The 20,347-nt window shown below is 41.9% G+C and overlaps 1 protein-coding gene across 3 annotated transcripts in view; it reads right to left on the bottom strand.

The window, feature by feature from the left end:
- Positions 1-19,659, bottom strand: part of GLI3 (GLI family zinc finger 3) — a 445,483-nt gene extending 425,824 nt beyond the window's left edge. The window contains exons 1-2 of one of the 3 annotated variants that reach the window (XM_078377471.1): positions 5,053-19,659; positions 4,253-4,434 (exon numbers count right to left, since the gene is read on the bottom strand). The gene's annotated coding sequence lies outside the window, so the exon portion shown is untranslated. Of the gene's footprint in view, positions 1-3,502; positions 4,841-5,052 lie in introns of those variants that run through there. The other 2 variants (XM_020798430.3, XM_073003750.2) reach the window with 2 other exon arrangements.
- Between the last annotated feature and the right edge of the window lie 688 nt (positions 19,660-20,347).

Below are 20,347 nucleotides of genomic sequence, written 5' to 3'. Positions count from 1 at the left end.
ACCAAACCAAAGGAACTACAGAATATCAAGGCCAGCCATAGGAAAGCCTTCCTCAAAGTATCTCTTCAGCTCAGGGGATTTACCACAATTGCATATACTGTAGTAGAAAACTCAAGAATTTTTGAGATAATCTACTATAGTCTAAAAGCATTAACATTCCATTACTAAGGTCTTCCTAAGAATGTCATGACTCACTGATTCACTCTTGTTTCAAATCTGCTTTTCCTTAGTGTGTTACTGTCTCCTCATGCCGGAGCGCATGCAACAATGACCATTAAACTGTTTCCTTTCATAATTCTCATCCTCCCCCTTACTAGAACAGATCCCATTTTAATAGGCATCAGATGCTGTACTCATAGTGAACATTGTAGAAATGTTTTCTGAAACACTTTCTAACATCAAATGAACACCTTTTCTGAGACAGAAGAAGGCTGTGGACATGTGTGACAAGTAACAAAAAAAATGAAAGGAACTGTAAAACAATTTCTGTATGCTTAAGTGTGTCGTCAAAAGATTAGTGAAAGCTAAAGAAAACTAAAGACAATTATCTTTCCACCTTTAAAATCAATGAGAAATTAGCAACAAGCTTCAAACAAAAACTAGCTTCTTTGAAATGAATGTTAAACTTTCCAACTTTCAGAACAAGTGCTTTCTATTCTTTGCAAGAGAAGCTCTGTTCAGTAAAATTCTACACAGAAAAAATGCTGCCTCTTTACAAACATTTCTGATCCAGAATTTAAATTCCTTTGGAAATAACAATAGATGCCTGAAATCTAATCATAAACTATTTTAATTTCAAAGGAGTGACTTTTCTACAAACAGCCTTCTACTTAGTATTGGCTACATACACATGTTTCACAAAAAGAAATCATCATGATAATGCATGTAGTATTTTTCCTTGGTTTATTGTTCTATATGCAGATAAATACTTCAGCAAAAAAAATATACTGGTGAGCCATTTGCAGTGATGCATCTTCTAGTTATGGATGCACATACACCCTTGAAATACACTTCTACTGACTCTCTAGACTTCTGTTATTTCTTTTAAGAAGCATACTCATTTTTGTGCTGCTCATTAGACTCTCATCACCCTGATCTTAAACATCATTATTTCAAAATAAATCTTATCCCATTAATTTTGCTGGAATCTACTTCCTGGTTGTCTCTCAGGAAACACAGTCTATTCATCACAAAAGCTCCAATCTTCTAAACACACTTGCTCCATCTGCAGTAACTCCAACTGATCTCAGTGGAGCTTACTTCTGAGCAAACATGCAAGAATGGCAGCTGTATTGTGTATTGTGAATTTAGCAAATTCAATGTTACTTAAGCTTTACTTTATATTAGGCTAAAAATAAACATCTGAAAGCCATGTAACAGTGTATTGCAACCAGTTGTCTTGTTTTTTAAAATCTTGATAGTGTATATTATTGAAATCACTCATGAACATTTTTTAAAAAATAACCTTAACTCAGCCAAAGTGCCAAGGAAGTATATCAGAAATCTTCAAATTTCTTTGTATTTTACAATCTGCATTTTTCCTCTCTAAATAATTTTTGAGATGTACAATTAATAAACTGCCAGATCCCAATTAATGTTTAATCAGGGGCCTAAAGGAAACATATATAGGTATCAATCACCAAGGCACCTTTCCAAATTAAAAATGTAATTGCATAAATATTCTTGAAAAAGCTAACATATAAGTTCTTCCGTTGCAGCTTTTAAAGAGCAACGTAAGAAGAGGCACTGAATGTCTTTCTCTCAAAACAGATGGTAATTATCCATATATTTCAAAATATATGGAGACTGCTTCTGTACAGACGGGCTTAAAATTGCAGGCTTAAACTTCAAAGCTGCTTGGCCTGGGAAACAATATCTAGGTTTTGCTCTCCTCCCCAAAACGAGATGGACTATAATACACATAACTTGTCTGTCACAGTTTGTTTTAAAGGACTCTGCAAAATGGACAGCCACCTATACCTACATTTTTAAAAAGTTATTCTAGGCCAGGATGCGAATGGCCCATGATTTCAAACTGAAGTGGCAGCCGGAAAATGTGGAACAGCTGGCAAAGAACAGCTACAAAACATTTTACATAGATATCTCCACATATAAACTGGCAGAAGACCACAACCACCAGACCCAAACGATGGAATCAACAAGACACTCCAGAGGATTCAAGCACTAGGGGTTACGTTTTTTGTTTTGTGGCGTTTTTTTATCCTTTTCCCCACATGGTGCTTTCAACAAAAAATACCCAACTGGCCTCCTCTCAGAAAGGCTTCAGTTGTGAACAATCCAAAGTTGAAGGGCTACCCTAACATAACAAAACAAAACAGATACTTCCCGGAGCCTTTTAGTGTTGTTGTTTTTTATGTGCTGACTTGCTCAAGAGTCTAATCTGAATTGCTGTCTGCAACTATTTACTTTGCCTCTTCTTCCAAGCTCCATCCAGCCTTTTTCCAAGTTTGAGAAACTTAACAGTTGAGTGTGATTCATGCAGTCTATACCATCCAGAGGATGAAGTTTGGGAGAGGGAGCCAAAGAGGGGTGGCGGCAGCAGAGGGAATAAAGATAAATCTGGACAAAATCCTGAGCCAAGGAGATTGCAGGTTGCACCTTGCCAGAATAACAGAGTATCAGCTAACAAGAGAAATGGAAGTCTCTGATGAAGCAGGCTTCTGTCTACAAAAGTTGGTGCTGGTAGTTAGTTGCCACAGAATCCATTCCTCATTTTTCCAAAATAAAAAGGAACCATAATTAAAGTTCAAGACAAAACTTTCCACATTTTGACCCAGAAGCTTTGCCCTGTCCTCTTTGCACCCACTCTCTTTCCCCACTTTCCAAGCAAACTAGAGAGAGAGGAGACATCCTTCCTACCACTACAAATAATAGCAGACGGTTGTGTACAGTACCACATCCGATCACTTGCTTCCACCCTTCCAGATGTGGCAAACGTCCAGCTGCTAGAGAAACTGCTGGCAAGAAAAGAAGTCCTCTTTCCCCGTCCCCCCTCCTCTCTCCTTCGAAGAGGCCAAGCAGCTGCTGCAAGTCTACAAAATGTGCAGTCCAACTGAACTGTGGGACGTTAAGCCTCCAAAATCCCCTCCGAGTGCAGCAGACACTGCAAGAAAGGGAGGGAGGGAGAAAGGGATAGTAGCTGAGAGTGGAGCTTGAACGTCCCGCATGTTTTGCCTTCCTAGTCTGATCCAGCCCATGTTTACTCCAAAGTAACTTCATCCAATTCAATAGCCATGGCACCGACCAAATAAGCGTTCAGAGGATTGCAACCTCAGCCTCCCTGCCAAAAGAGCTGCGAATCTCTCCAGGTCCTTAAGTCTCACCCTCCTGGCCTCCCCATCCTTTAGAGAAAAAGAGAGAGAGAGATCAAGCATAATAAGGAGACTCTTCTCGCGCCCTCCTGCGAAAAAACACAACGAAACAGCCACTCCGGCGCGCGGCAAGTTAAACAAAGAACTTTTAACACTCGCACACCCCGTACCTGCTGCCGCCGCCGCTGCCGCTGGAGTCAGTAGGCTCCCCAAACTTCGCATAGGAGAAGATCGGGGCCCTTCCTCACTTGCGCGCCTCTCGCTGCACACAATCCGACCACTTGCTCCGCTGCCGCCAACTCTTACCAGCACCGACCCCCGAGGATGAATGAGGGCATTTTGCTTCTGTTTTGGAGTGAGGCCGACAAGGGGAGGGGAGGGAAGGGGGTGAGCTGAGGAGGGGAGCAGGAGGGGTCTCCGTCGGTCTGTATACGTGCGCGTGTTTATCTCGCTTTATATTTTTGCCTTAGGGAGCGCGTTCGCTCCCTCGCTCGCTCGCCCTCGCGGTTAGTATGTTGTCGATTTCTCTCTTTTCTCCACCAAGATCTTACATCAGTTCCACAGATCCTGTAATCCGATCCCTTCTGACTCACTAACCCTGAGTGACATCTCCCTGATTCAGTGCAAGAACAAGAAAGAAAGAAAGAAAGAAAGAAAGAAAGAAAGAAAGAAAGAAAGAAAGAAAGAAAGAAAGAAAGAAAGAAAGAAAGAAAGAAAGAAAGAAAGATCTCCAACGCTAACTAGCAAATCAAAACTTGTCCACAGGCAATAAATAGAGTCTACCGCGGCCACTTCCTCCTCCCGGATCCTCAGAGCGGGATCTGTGCGGGGGAGTCTCCTCTGTTCTTTTCCGATTTGTTTCCTTTTTTCTCTCTCGCTCTCTTTTAATCCATAAAAAAACAAACAACGCTCATACTCACGTGTTCGAAAAGTTGTCTATTCTGCTCCTTTCTTTGCCGCCGCCGCAACTCTGCCCGACGTCCAAGTTCTGCAGATGTTGGAGGGCTGTTCTCTCCGGCTTCTGCACCCCCACCACCCCCTCCTTGCCTCCTTCCCTCCGCCGCCGCCTCCCCCTTTCGATGTTCAGGGGAGGGGAGCTGACCTACGAGGCAGGAGGGAGAGAGAGCGCGGCTTTCAAATCCCCCACTGGCAACTGCTGCGGCGCGCTCAACTTTGCGGTGCGCGTCTCCACGTGCGGGACGAGGGGAGGGAGGGAAGGGGCATTTCTTTCCCCCAGCGTTCCTTCCAGAGTTTGCTACCTTCCTCCCGCCTGCTGGACCACCTCGGGGACGTCCTCTCTGCTTGCAGGGGCACCCAAAGTTTAGAGTTTAGAAGTTAAGAGAGGCGTTCGGGCGGCAGGAGCAGAATGGCGGGAACCCGAAAGTGCCCGGGGCGCGCGGTGACGAGGGAAGGCGACGGGAATGTGGAAGAGCGGCGAGGAGAAGGCCTGGGGACCCTCCAAGCCCGCTCGCCGGCCCCCGTGCGTGCTCCCCTCGCTTCCCGTCCACCCTCGCCGGCCCCTGCCAAGGCGGCCACGGAGAGGCCACGCCCACCACTAGGAGGAACACGGAGGGAACTGGGATGGTGCCCCTCGCAGGGGTTCCTTCTTCCTGCCTTCAGAATTTTAACTTGCCCCGTTCCCTAACAATACTCTCCGATTATTTATTATTATTATTTTGTCTCTCGCAGATTCAAATACACAGCCCCAGGCTCCCGTTACCTTTTTCTTTCGTCCGTGCAGCTTCCTTTTAACAAGCACACTTAGACAAAGTAGGCGAAGATTACTTTCAGAGGAATGTGCGCGCCCGTGGGCTGGTCCCCCTCGCTTTACCTTTGCGCACCCCTTCAGCCTTTTCTCGTTACATATCTAATTTATTCAGTTTCATGTTTTTAAATCGCTGAAATGTAGGGTTTGGTTGCCTTCTCACGGCTGCTCTTCAGGCTGCTTCTCCTGTTACTGTTAAAAGGCCTTGCCTACTGTTCCGTTTCCTAAAGCACTTGTTGATAGCTGAAGATTGGTCATCTGACACCGGCACCCAGAGTACTCTGGGCCTTTGTTTTGTTTTGTTTTGTTTTTCATATGGAAATAGCTAAGGATCCAAAGCTGTACTACCAAGCAGGTCGGTGCTTCCCACACCCCACCAGGGCAACCTAGGGTTGAAAACGTTATTTTAGCATGAGCAGAATGTTTAGGCAACACATTTATGAGCTCTACACTCACCAAACATCTGTCTGTACTACAGTCACCAGCTGGGTTGCTGAGAAAGGAGTGTTTTAGCTGAAGCCAAAATATACAAGGAGCTGCCTTATTCCAGACTTGGCTATTTTCCCCTCTAAACCAGTACTATATTGCTCTGACTGGTAATAACCCCCTAAGGACTCAGGTGCAACCTCAAGATTAGAATGGCTAAACCAATGAATTATTATCAATATTTATATCTAGATATGTAAATGTGTAACTAGATATATAAATGAGTATATTTTAAACCTAAATGGAAATCAAATTTGAATTCTGTTATACTGTGCTGTACTGTGTTGTTTTTAATCATATAATTTGACATTACCTTTGGGCTAAAGCAATCAAATCAAATTTATGAAGATGACTCAGACGTTTTTCCCATCACTTAGTCCATGAGCTTGGAGTTGCCAAGGGTTACATCTTAGTTGAACTTTGTGTATGCTGTGCAGGTGCTTTACTATTGAGCTATGACCCTTCCTCCCAAGAAGTCTGATGTTCTCACAATCAGAAAAGGAGGGAAACACATATTTTTGATTTGCACTACTTCAGACTGGAGGTGAAAAGTCGAGGTGAACAGAATGTGTGTATTGAGTGTGAATACTGTACAATGGATCCCCTGAATATTAGAAAATAGTGTTTTAGAAAGAAGGTTGCTGCTGCCGTATAAATATCAGGGAAGAAGAGTAGAGTGAACAAGGGACCAGCAGAGAGGGGCATGGAGCGGAGGATTTGCAATATGGGACAGCAGCCACAAAACAGCATGAGGGAAGAGGGGAGCCTCAACTTGCACTGCACCACTGGACAGAAGAAAGTCTGTTCCTCACTATGATAAGATCTATGTGGCCCATTTCAAGTTATCTGGTAGACAGACAGACAAATTAAATAAGTATTAAACTGAACATCTGCTTTCATTTCAAAACTAATCAGTTCAGTACATTCAAATGTTAAAAGCCAACTCAGTTTCAACTTAGTGAACATATTCTTTGCTTTGAAATCAATGCCTTAAAGAGCGGGTAGCATAAAAATCGGCATCCCAGTAAACATAGTAATAAGCACTTCAGTTTACAGAGCCAACCATAGCATAGAAATATGAAGGTTCACCCCAAAATGGGGAGGAAGACCCTTTCTCCTCCACAAAAATAAAAGGGGGTGATTTCTGTCCTACCATTTCTCCCCATTGCTTGACAAACATAAGTTTCCCAAGCAACCTCACATAAATGCTCACCAGGCTTTTGCTTAGTAGCTTTACTGTCATTATGACTTGTGTCTTCTATTAGGCACAAGTCATGATTACAGTAAAACTACTAAGTTATTATATTTGTTTTTAGTAGAGTTTAGGGATCCCTTCCCCCAAATTTCCCCCAGGATATCTTGATGTTTAGTTAAGTGAGCAAAAACCTTGGGCATATCAAATTTACTGGTATGAACATCTTGATAAAAGAGGTGAAACAGATCAAACTAATAAGCACCAAAAAAAAAAAACCCAATGAGATTTACCAACTGAAATACAGTATAAATGTTTCATCACTTTGACAATGAAATACTAAGCAGAAGCTTAGAACATTGTAGGCCCTTCAGCAAAACAAATGGAAACAGGCAATGTTCTGTTGAGGTAAAAACCTTCCTGGCAATCTTTCATCTCTGTTCCAGAAAGTTCATGTCATTATTTCCATTACTTAAATTTTTAAAAATACATACACTCACATAGTTTATGATATAAAGTATTGTACATGGAGCTGGTTAACTATTACCTCCTAGTTACTGTCTCATCCAATAGAAAATAAAGGCTGCCTCTCACACATTACTCTATAGTCCCTTCCATATACCAAAAATAATGTTTTCCATTTTTATGCATTATGCTAATTGAGAAGCACTTTACGTAACTGGCTGAATGAATTGAAATCTTTGGTTTAACTATCCTGTACAATACTGCATGGTTTGTATATTTCTGATATTTCCTGAGAAAATTAAGACAGTGGAATGACACACGGTGAACATGTTCAAAACACAGTTCTATACTTCAGGTTTCAATATCGGCTAGACCTCTGTACTTATTTTCAAAACAGAAATGAAATTTAAAATATATTACAAAGTATATATTACTTTTTGGTTTGGAGCCTGACTTGAGGGGGGTGGAGGACAAGATGTATAGAAGGTATAGGATATAAAGATGAAATATTCTATTTCCATGCCAAAAAGTTTACCTGAAAATATTCCCACCATCTCAGGGGCTGTACAAAGATAACACAGAATTTAGAAGCACATGTAGTAGCATTCAGCCCTGCCCTCACCTGTCCGTCACAGCTGGGCAGTGGAACATCAGCCAATGAGGGGACGGACGGTGGTGCAGAAGGGGGAGGAGCTGGAATATATAAAGGGGTGTATGATGTAAGAGTGGAGGGAGAGAGATTTTGAGAAAGTTAGTGATGAGTGTGTCTATGGGCCTGTGAGCCAAATAGTCAGTGAGGGAAGAGTCTGTGTTTGTCAGTGAGTGAGAGAACTTGATTAACATCTTGTGATTTACTTACTTTATTTTGTTAAACCAATAAACAAGTTTTTGTTTTGAAACAACACGTCTTTTTTTAAATATTGGATAAAATTGGTGGCAGCAACTGAAGAAGAAGAGTGAGCACTCCTGGAGGCCTGAGATGGAAGAGGCTTCAGCGTGCCCGATACATTAACTGGTGTCCAGTGTGTGGGATACATGCTTGGTCCAGTATAGCCTTGGATTGGAAAGGTGCCCAGAGCAGAGCAGATCTTTAGTCAGGGAATCTGAGTGGACGAGTTGGTAACTTCCTAGGACTTTTCTCAAGGGGAGAAAGTCTAGTAGGAGGGCTCTGAAACTCAGATTGGGGTGGCTAAGATAGGGACTGACTCTGTGGAAACCATTTCTGGAGAGAGTTACCCAAAGCAGAATCTGTGGCAGGTTGGCTAGCTTGTCCTGAGTTCAAGGGAGAGCTCTGAGAGGACAAAGCGGAGGCCAAGGGCAGATAAGCTGAGGGGACTCAAAGTCAGCTAAACCTAGGATAGGGTGAAGCTGTGATTTTAAGTGGTTTTGCTGCCTGAGGCAGGGAAAGAAACTCTGTCTTTGGTGACAGGCCTAGCTGGTTGACAGAGGCCTAGACACTGTAGCTAGCTTACCAGTGGATGAGTGCTGGGGAAGCAGCAACTTTATAACACAGACTCTCACTGACAGGAAAGAAAAAAACTGTACTTTTAAATTGAGGCTTGAAAGTTGAATCAGAAGCCTGAGTAAAGGAACATGCCTTTAACCAGGGGAAAGAAAGCTGAGTGAGTGCCTTGTGAAATGGCTATTGGGTCAGGTAAAGAAAATGGGGATTCTGGGGAAGAAATTACCTCAGATCAAGACAGGGAGACCTCAAGGGGGGAGGACTCAATTGAATTCCAAAGGTGGAAATTGGAGCAAGCTCAAGCACATGAATTCAGGTTGAAACAAATGGAACTGGAAAAAGAAAAAATGGAGATAGAGATTAGACAGAGAGAAATGGAGCTAGAAAATAAGGCCACATCTGAGGAAAGAGAACTAGAAAAGGAGAGAATGGCATTTGAGATTAGAAGGCTAGAGCTGGCGGCTCAAGCAAATAATAACAATAACAACGATGGCAGATCCATCTCTGAGGAGATTCCCAGTCTTTAGAAAAGGGGATTGCCCTGAATCATTTATGATGATGTTTGAGAGAGCATGTGAAGATTTTGAAGTAAGGGAATCTGGAAGAATGATAGTGCTGAGATCTCAAATTAGTGGAGGCCTGGCCGAGATCTATGCTGAGATGCCTTTAGAATTAATTAAAAATTATGATGAGTTCAAAAAGTTAGTTTTTGCCAGGTATGGCATCAATGCAGAGCAGTTGAGACAGAAGTTCAGGTCTCTCAACAAGAAACCTGAGGAGTCTAATTCGCAATTTGGGGCCAATTTGACCAGATACCTGGATAAATGGATCCAACAGGAGGGAGTCAAAACAGTACAAGATCTTAACAACATCATTGGTCTTGAACAGTTTTATTCACACCTACCTAGTGAACTGAGGTATCTAGTCAGGGACAAGCAACCCAAAAATCTGCAAGAGGCGGGACAGGCCGCTGATTTTATTTCCCAGATTAGAAAACCAAGTGGTTATGAGGGAAAAGTTGTGAGGAAATTGTGGGAGGACACAAATAAATATCCCAGAGGACAATTTAAGAGCCAGCAGAAGGTTGGGGGCCATTTTGTGGGTAAGCCATCAGATCAGAACCAGACCAGAAACCAAAATTTGGAGGGAAAAGGAGTTAAGAGCTCTGGTAGTGATCAATTGAATTTGTTTTCGGTGTGGTGAAAAGGGCCATATTTCAACCCAGTGTGATAAAAATAGAGAATTTGGGCCACAAAAAGGAAATTCACCTAAGCCTAAAGCTGTACATTGTGTGCAGCAGGAACAGGTTAATACTCAGAGGGAGGAGTTAGGCGCCATGGCAACACAAGCTGAGCTCCCTACACAAGCTGAAAATAGAGAACCTGATTTTCCTGTGGCAGAAATTAGGCATTGTTATTTAATTAAAATGGACCAGGAATTATTTAAAATTTCTGGAGACAATATTTATGTCTTTAACAATAAATACATGGCTCTGAAGGACTCGTGCTCACAAGTAACCCTATGTCACCCTGATATAGTCCCTCAGAAATACATTTTGAAAGGGGAAAACATGTCTGTTAAGAGGATTGGAGAAGAAGCTGTCATTCTTCCAGTGGCTGAAATACCTATCAGATATCAGGGATGGGAAGGACATTGGAGAATTGGGATTTCTTCACAATTGCCAGCAGCGGTTTTGATTGGAACTGACCTCTCTGAGCATGTAAAGAGGGTTTTAGTTCTGACTCGTTCCCAACAAGAGAATGCAGGGACAGCTGAGGAAGGAAATGAAAGTCATATGAAGGGAATGACTGACAGTAATGACTCAGCAGAGATAATTCAACTTAATAGTCCCCAAAGCAATACATTCACTCAGGAACAAAAAGCAGATTCCACGCTGAAACGCTGCTTTGAGAACATTTCTGAAGAACAGTTAACCTCTGAAAGACCTGAAAGGTTTCTTATTGAAAAGGACTTATTGTACAGGGAGTCTTTAGTGAACCCCAGGAAAGGAGGGGGAAATCTGCAAAAACAGTTAGTGGTTCCTTTGAAATATCGCCAGAAAATGATAGAAAGGGGACACTCATCTAGGCATTTCCAAAACCAAACAAAGAATATCACAGAATTTCTACTGGCCTGAGATGGGAAAGTAGATAAAAGATTTCTGTCAAAGATGTGATGTTTGTCAAAGGCAGGGGAATAGCAATGATAAAACTAAAGCCAAGCTATGCCCTTTACCAATTATCTCTACCCCATTCCAAGGCATTGGTATGGATGTTATAGGACCATTGCCTAGAGTCACCCAAAGGAGAAACAGATTTATTCTGACCATTATTGATCATGCCACACGATACCCAGAGGCCATTCCTCTGAGGAATATTGAGACTCATACTGTGGCTGATGCCTTGCTGAGTTATATGAGCCGTATGGGCTTCACGTCTAAAATAGTAACTGACTTAGGATCATCCTTTACCTCAAAGCTCATGCAGACACTGTGGCAAATATGTGTGATCAAACATTTAACTACTACCCCATATCATCCTCAAACTAACGGCCTTACAGAGAAATGTAATGGTACTCTTATGCACATGATTAGGGCCTATTCTGCTGAGAATCCTTACAATTGGGATCAGAAATTATAACTTCTGTTATATGCGTATAGGTCTGTACCCCAAGAAAGTATAGGATTTAGTCCTTTTGAGTTGCTGTTTGGGAGAAAAGTGAGAGGACCCCTTGACTTACTCAGACAAAGTTGGGAGAAAATACAAGAATCTGATCCTGAGAATGTGATATCATATTTAGACAACCTGATGAACACTTTGAAACGAAATTTAGAGCTGGCTGCTGAAAATTTACAAGGGCAGCAAAATAAGCAAAAAGTCTGGTATGATAAGAAAGCCAGAGAAAGAAATTTCAATCCTGGAGATGAGGTACTTGTGCTAAGACCTCTCAAAGGGAACAAATTACAACTAAATTGGGCAGGACCATTCAGAATAATTGCCAAAATGAACAAAATTAATTATATCATTAAGGAAGATGGAGAACCAGGCAGGAGGGTGGTCCATGTAAATATGATCAAACCGTATTATAGGGAGGAGAACAGAGTGCTGTTTGCCATGAAGGAAGCAGACAATGAGAAACATGACTTACCATATTGGGAAGGGAGGAGGAAAGCTAGATATAACCCTGAAGATGTCAGAATTAGCCCTTTACTTTCCCATGAGCAATAAAGTGAATTGAGGGCCTTGGTTATGAAGTACCAACAAGTTTTCTCTAGCAAACCAGGGTGAGCCAAGGGAGTGGTGCACAAGATTGATACTGGAGATGCACCGCCACAAGCAGTTACTCCTTATAGAGTTACTGGGCCATATGTTGATAAGGTGCTCAAGGAGCTAGATGATATGTTGAAAGAAAACATCATTGTTCCTTCATCCAGCCCTTGGGCTGCTCCTATAGTTTTGATTGATAAGCCGGATGGCAGCATTTGATTTTGTGTGGGCTATAGGAAGCTGAACCATGTAACCAAGCCGGATGCATATCCGATGCCCAGATTAGACAACCTAATAGAGACCATAGGGGATGTCAATTCATATCCTGCCTAGATCTAACACAAGGGTTTTGGCAAGTGAGAATTGACCCCAAAGATCAGGAGAAGACAGCCTTCTGTAGCCCTTTTGGTTTATACAAGTTCCGTGTCCTGAGTTTTGGATTAAGAAACTCACCAGCAACTTTCCAGAGACTTATGGACAAAACTTTAAAAAGGCTTAGCAACTTCACAGTGGCTTACATTGATGATATAGGGATCTTTAGTCTCTCCTGGAAAGATCACCTTTATCACTTAGAAACAGTGCTGCAAAGAGTGAAAGCAGCTGGGCTAACAGTGAAAGTGTGCAAATACCAGCTGGGTAGCCCTGAGCTGAAGTATTTAGGTCATGTAGTAGGGGGAGGTAGAATCAAACCCCTAGCAGCTAAAGTGGAAGCTATTGGTAACTGGCCTAAACCCACCACCAAGAAAAAGGTCAGATCTTTTCTAGGGTTAGTTGGCTATTATAGACGGTTTATTCCCAGATTCAGCAAAAGAGCCGCTCCCTTATCTGACTTAACACACAAGAAAAGTGCTGATAGTATCCAGTGGACCAGCAGCTGTGAGGAGGCGTTCAGAAAGCTGAAGAAGGCGTTGATGACCAACCCAGTCTTAAGAGCTCCGGATTTCCAGCATGAGTTTACCATCTTCACCAATGCATCCAACACCGGGTTAGGTGCCATGCTGTGCCAGAGTGACGACAATGGAGAACTTCATCCAGTGGCGTACCTGAGCAAAACGCTGCAGGCAGGCGACAGACATCTTTCTACCATCGAAAAAGAGTGTCTTGCTATCGTGTATGCTGTTCAGAAACTTAAGCCATATATTTGGGGAAGACATTTTGTCTTGTGTACCGACCATTCCCCATTATTATGGTTAAGAACTATCAAAGCTAACAACAGCAAGCTGATGAGATGGGCCTTGATCCTGCAGGACTTTGATTTTGAGGTTCGAGTAATTAAAGGGACTCAGAATGTTGCTGCAGATGCCCTCTCAAGAAGACCAGAAGACTAGAGAAGAAATGAATGGACTCATATAATGGTGAAAGTAATAAAAGGTTAATGTACACATTAAGAAATGTTATATGTTGTGTATTCAAAAGAAATTATATGTAAGTATTTTTAAATGTTATAGTTTGCGCCTGAATAAACATTCGAAGTGGTAATGTATGTAATGGAACTGGCAAATAGAGTGTAAGGTTGAAATATAACATGCAGGTAAGATGTGTAATTAATGTTTATGTAAATGTTTGGTAAGTGTGAAGGTATTGTTGGGATAATGTAATTTTGTCAAGCTCCTCGTTGTTCATGTGAGGAAAGCACTATAGCTTTTCCCCCATGAACCAACTTGTTAAGGGGGGAGGTATGTAGCAATCAGCCCTGCCTCACCTGTCCGTCACAGCTGGGCAGTGGAACATCAGCCAATGAGGGGACGGAAGGTGGTGCAGAAGGGGGAGGAGCTGGAATATATAAAGGGGTGTATGATGTAAGAGGGGAGGGAGAGAGATTTTGAGAGAGTTAGTGATGAGTGTGTCTATGGGCCTGTGAGCCAAATAGTGAGGGAAGAGTCTGTGTGTGTTAGTGAGTGAGAGACTTTGATTGACATTTTGTGATTTACTTACTTTATTTTGTTAAACCAATAAACAAGTTTTTGTTTTGAAACAACACTTGTCTTTTTTTTAAATATTGGATAAAATTGGTGGCAGCAACTGAAGAAGAAGAGTGAGCACTCCTGGAGGCCTGAGTTGGTAGAGGCTTCAGCGTGCCTGGTACACATGTTTCCCTCATAGAGTATTGTGTCAAACAGTAAACTTATTTACCTTTTTCAAATGTGATGGGTGAGGAAGTAAAAGGCTCTATAAATAGCCTGCTACACTCTGTCTGCTGGCCTGTGAGGTCCCCTCAGAATTTAGGCCTATTCTCCACAACATTCGATATTTTATATTGAGGTAACAACCTTGGCAGGTATGGCCGAAAATGGAAAAGAAAGAGAGACAGAAGTGGTGAGAAATCCATTTCCAGACTTGAAAAAGAAATATTCCAGAGTAGGTATTAAACAGAGGAGGGCTCCCAGAAGCAATAATTCACTTTTTTTTTTTTGCTTGGGTCTTTTTTTTTCTTTTTCTTTTTTTTTTTTTTTGGTTTGGGGGGACAGGGACCTTTGTTTTGATTGTTGTTCTTAAGCATCCTCTTGCTGCTTCCAACTTATGCTTACCCTATGAATGAGTAATCTCCAAAATGTCCTCAACAGCCCTGGTTAGCTCTTGTAGACCCTATGGTTCCTTTAGGGAGTCAATCCATCTTGATCTTCCTCTTTTCCTGCTGCCTTCCATCTTTCCTAGCATTGTTGCCTTTCCAGAGAATCCTGCCTTCTTATGATGTGCCCAAAGTTAGACTGGCTCAGTTTCAATATTTTTGCCTCTAGGCTTGATTTGATCTAAGACCCACTTGTTTGTCTTTCTGGCTGTCCAAGGTATCCACAAAGCTCTCTTCCAGTTCCACAAACAAATCATTTTTTCCCTGTCAGCTTTCTTAACTGTCCAGCTTGCATTGGTACAAGCTGTAAAAAGTGCCTGGGGACATTATGCAGCCTCTAAAAAAGAATCCTAATCAGGGAACAGGGAAATATTGAATGGGGTTAGACTGCCCTGTGAAACTCAGGATAACAGTTTATGTTTATAGGATTAAGGCTCAAGCTTGGATGCTAAGGTTTCTGTGTTAGCCATAAATGTTTTAGCTCAGTTAAAACCAGTATGCCAGCTGCACACATTCCTGGAGTTATCTTTTCTGGCCACAGTGACAACTTTACTTTACTTAAATCCCATTTAGAATGCTGTGAGGCATTCTGTGTAAGTCTGCCTTCAAAAATGTTAAAAAACTTCAGCCAGCCCAAGAGGCTGGGGCTGGACTGGTGACCAGACTAGTTACAGTGGAAGAGAAATATCTTGCCACAACAACTTTGCTGGCTACTGATCCATTACTGGGCACATTTTAAAAATCTGATCATGACCTATAAATCCATACATAGCTCAAGTCCAGAAACAGGAACAACTATTACTCCAGCAACTACTATCTATAGTATATCACTAGAATCTACTATCGATAGACAATCACTACTACTGCAGATTTCAGTTGTGAGATGCACTTTCCAGAATATTAATGTTACAAAGGCAGCTAGACCAGATGGAATCATGGGACAAGTTGTTAGGGGCTGCGCTGCAAAATTAGCTGGATTTTTTATGGATATTTTCAATCTATCCTTGTTGCATTGTTCTGTCCCCACTTGCCTGAAGACAATTATAGTGTCAGTCCCCAAGCAGTCAGCTGTGGTATCTCTCAATGATTATAGATCAGTAGTTTTAACATCTGCTATTATGAAATGTTTTGAGAGATTGGTGCTGGATTACATTAAAGCTAGTCTTCCACCTTCTTTGGAGCCATGGCAATTTGCATACAGGAGAAATAGATCTACTGATGATGCTATGTCCATTGTTCTCCATACTGTATTGAGTCACCTAGAACAACAGGGAACTTATGAAAGGCTTGTGTTTCTGGATTATAGCTCTGATTTTAATACCATTATACCCAATAGGTTGTTTTTTAAAATGATCAACCTGGAATTACCTCAGAAGATTTGTGTGTGGGTAAAGAACTTTCTGACAGGCCACAGTCAGTAGGGATGGGATCTCACCATTATTCTACCTTGGTACTAAGTACAGGAGCTGTGTGATAAGTCCCTTCCTCTATTCCCTGTACACACATGATTGCACCCCACTGTATAACCCTAACACAATTATTAAATTTGCGGATGATATGACAGTGGTGAGGCTCATAAATAAGAACAATGAGTCTGCTTACAGAAAGGAAGTACACTTAACATTTAAAAAAAAACGAAAGAACTCATAATTGATTTTAGGAGGAAGAGAAATGTACATTTACCACTGTACCTAAATGGTGAGGAAGTGGAGAGGGCTGGTAGTTTTAAATTTCTGGGCACTTACATCTCAGAGGACCTCTCATGGACTATAAATGCTAACATGCTAGTGAAGAAGGCACAAAAGAGGCTGTATTTCCTGAGAATGCTCAGGAAGTTAAATTTATCTCAGCATTTACTTGTAGCACCATTGAGAGTGTCCTAACCTATGGCATTCTGGCATGGTTTGAGAGTAGCTCTGTAGCAGACAAAAAAGCTCTGCAGAGAACCATTAAAATTGCCCAGAATATCATTGGGCTCCAGCTATCAACCCTGGATGACATCTTCACATCCCGCTGTCTGAGGAAGCCACACAACATCCTTAGAGATTTTTCCCATCCTGCTTACAACTTCTTTGAACTGTTGTCATCTGGCAGAAGATACAAATGGAATAGTGGTTTGTACATGCCCTTCCCCATGGAATGGTGGCCACAAAGGGATCTGCAGGTCCAGACATAAGGTCAAGAACTTAAATTTCTTTTCAACACAACTTTATTGATCTAACCAATGAAATAACTCAATACTATTCTAATCATTCCAGTCTTCTTTTTAAGTCCAGTCTGTTTGGGCAGCATTTATGTCCCAAGATGGGAAATGGTTACCTCATCCTCCCTTATGAGTCTCTAAAGGCTTAAAATTCCTAGCCATTGTCTTCTGCTGAAGGAGGAAAACAACATTCACTGAATGCCTGCACTTGCTACAGGAGGAGCACCTCTACTTCCAGTTGCTGAAGGTGAATAAACTATCTTTATTTCCTCCACCATCATAGCTATGTCAGAGTAGGAGTCATCAGGGTGGGAGTGGCTGGAGGTTGGTGGTGCCTTCTTGTAGCTATGGTATCCTTTGACCAGCTGAAGCAAGAGGCTTGCAGATCTCTTTAGGCGTTTCGGACTGGTGCTATTCTGGCACTTCCACACTCATCTTCCCTTCATCAGCCTCTCCCAGTTGCTCTTGAACTGTCCGTTTACACTCATTCTCCATTTCATTTTCTCCCTCTCTGTTATACCCTTGCGGTCTCTTTCCTCCCTTCTAGATTCTTCTAATCCTTGTATCTCACATTAAGCCTCACTGCATCTGGAAGGTTCCTTCCCCTTTGGACACTAAGGACAAACCCTTCCCATTGCAACTTTGGCAAGTTTGTCAGCTTCATCATCTGCAGTGTGATCATCTTCCAGGGATAAAATGGTCCCTAGTAGATTACACTAAGCATGACTGATGTGGAAGGCATGGACGGCAGCCTAACACTGGGACCCTCTTGGACTCCATCACATGGATGTTAGGAAACGGCCTTACAGTGAGTCAGATTATTAGTCCATTCAACCGAGTGTTGTCAACTTTGATTGATAGCAGTTCTCCAGGTCTTCAGGCAAAATTCTATCCCAGCATTACCAGCAGATCCTTGGTATTCTCAGGTGATCCAAGTACTAATAAGATCCAACCCTGCTTAGCTTCTGAAATCATAACAGATAATGTACATTACAGTTGGTAAAAATAATGTGTTGCTTTCAAAATGTCCAGAATAGTGGCAATGCACTGCCCTATCACGTTCACAACAGAGCAACAAGACAAATTAACAACTTTAGAATAATATTTGAAAATCTTGCTCATTATGGTGAAGTAGGTCAGGTGAGAAAAGGAGAGTGTCTTTTTTTTTTTTTTTTTTTGCTATTTTGCCCTCTGTTGGGTGAACTGAGCAGATTTTGATCATGCCTTCTGTAAAGTCAGCATGCATAATGTCATTATGTGCTACAAGTAGGATTAGGAAATGAGAGTATAGAAATAATATATATTCTCTCTTCTAATGTCAAACACATGTCTCTGTCCAGTTTTGGCCTCTCTTGTTGATACAGTTGCATCAGCCACCTAGAGTGGTCACAATTGACCAGATAGGCGGGGTATAAATGGAATAAATAAATAAGTAAATAAATAAAGAAAGAAAGAAAGAAAGAAAGAAAGAAAGAAAGAAAGAAAGAAAGAAAGAAAGAAAGAAAGAAAGAAAGAAAGAAAGAAAGAAAGCAATACAAAGATGTTCCTATGAGGCAACGCTAGTATCCACAAAGTTGTACTGTACCAGTATATCAGTGACTCTCTAACTCACATATCTTTGGTTTAAGTTTATGTCCCCAATGTATTTTTGAATAATATATACAAACAGGCTTATAAAATGTGTACGATTTTGTGATAATGTAGAGACCATCCCCACTGCACATCCACTATGTTGCTTCCTTAGTCTATGTCAGAGCAAGTTGTTGCTGGCAAGACACCCTGGAAGGCTGTGTAAATGCAACACAAGTAATGTCCTAGGGCACCCCCTCTATAATTCCTGTCTCTGAAGACCCCTCAGTCAGGTACTTGTGCCTAGGTGGCCTTGTGAAAGTACAAGCCAGCATGGCTCTCAAGAGTGGCAAGGCACATCCTGACAGAAAACTGCTGTGATCTCACACATTGCAAACTCTGCCTAAAGGTAGGGCTGGCCCTGACAATGCCATTGCACCATGTCAGTGTATATGATTTTGGAGGTCTCTCATTCGTAAGGTCACCAGGGGTTGAAGGTGATTTGACAGTGAATAACAACATTTTTAAAGCACTCCTGCTAGAATCAATGGCAGATCCTAGAGCAATATCCAACACTTGTCTTCATCACTCTACTCCTGGGGTAGACAGCCCTGAACAGCTCAGTATCCTGGCATATACATAATCAGAACTATATAATTCTCATCATAGGAACAGTATTCATATGTTAGGACATGTGATATGGAGCTACTGTATATCAGTCTATATGTGCGTCTGCACAGCTATATATATGATGTAAATGGGAATTTTTCAAAAAGGAAGCACTTCGCACAATTACCAACAAAACCAACAAAAATATAAGGAAAGTAGATGAACATACAGTAACTTAAATTTTCTGAAGATTTGCAGAAATTCTGCTTCAAATCATCAGGCACAAACACCTGTCCTCTAGATATCCTGCTTCCACACCTACAGTTGGCAAAGGCACAGTACAGTGCGAAGCATATGACTCCTGAAAATCTGTCTTTCCCAGCCCTTAAACTTCTCACATATTTAAAGTACTCAAAAACTCCTTGTCACACTGTTGTTGTCATCTTACCCATTGCAATTAAGGGGACGTTATGTAACATCATGGTAATCTTCCCTGTTCTAGATCATAAAAAGTGCACCCCTGCAGTCTGTGAAAGTAAGTACAGCGTTTCTGTGGATTAAACCATGTTTTGCCTACTTCTGAGGACCCAAGGGGCATTTCTCTCCTCTGCACCTCTGTGTGTCACCGTTCCAATGCTCACAACTCCCAAAAAGAAACTGAGTTGCCAAAAATGGCAAATTATATTCCAAGGGCTTTCTTTTGTTTAGTCATTAAGTCATGTCCAACTCTTCATGACCCCACGGACCACAGTACGCCAGGTCCTCCTGTCTTCCACTGCCTCCCAGAATTTGCTCAAATTCATGTTGGTCACTTTAATGACACTGTCCAACCATCTCATCCTCTGTCGTCAGAGTCTTTTCCAGGGAGTCTTCTCTTCTCATGAGGTGGCCGAAATATTGGAGCCTCAGCTTCACGATCTGTCCTTCCAGTGAGCACGCAGGGTTGATTTCCTTCAAAATTGATAGGTTTGTTCTCCTTGCAGTCAAGGGGACTCTCAAAATCCTCCTCCAGCACCACAATTCAAAGGCATCAATTCTTCGGCGGTCAGCCTTCTTTATGGTCCAGCTCTCACTTCCATACATTGCTACTGGAAAAACCATAGCTTTGACTATGCAGACCTTTGTCGGCAAGGTGATGTCTATGCTTTTTAAGATGCTGTCTAAGTTTGTCATCACTTTCCTCCCAAGAAGCAGGCCTCTTTTAATGTCATGGCTGCTGTCTCCATCTGCAGTGATCATGGAGCCCAAGAAAGTAAAATCTGTCACTGCCTCCATATCTTCCCCTTCTATTTGCCAGGAGGTGATGGGACCAGGGACCATGACCTTAGGGTTTTTTGGTTTTTTTTATGTTGAGCTTCAGACCATTTTTTGCGCTCTCCTCTTTCACCCTCATTACGAAGTTCTTTAATTCCTTCCTACTTTCTGCCAT

Source organism: Pogona vitticeps, chromosome 6, assembly GCF_051106095.1.
Source record: "Pogona vitticeps strain Pit_001003342236 chromosome 6, PviZW2.1, whole genome shotgun sequence".
NCBI lineage: Eukaryota > Metazoa > Chordata > Lepidosauria > Squamata > Agamidae > Pogona > Pogona vitticeps.
This window is presented reverse-complemented; position numbering and strand designations above follow the sequence as displayed.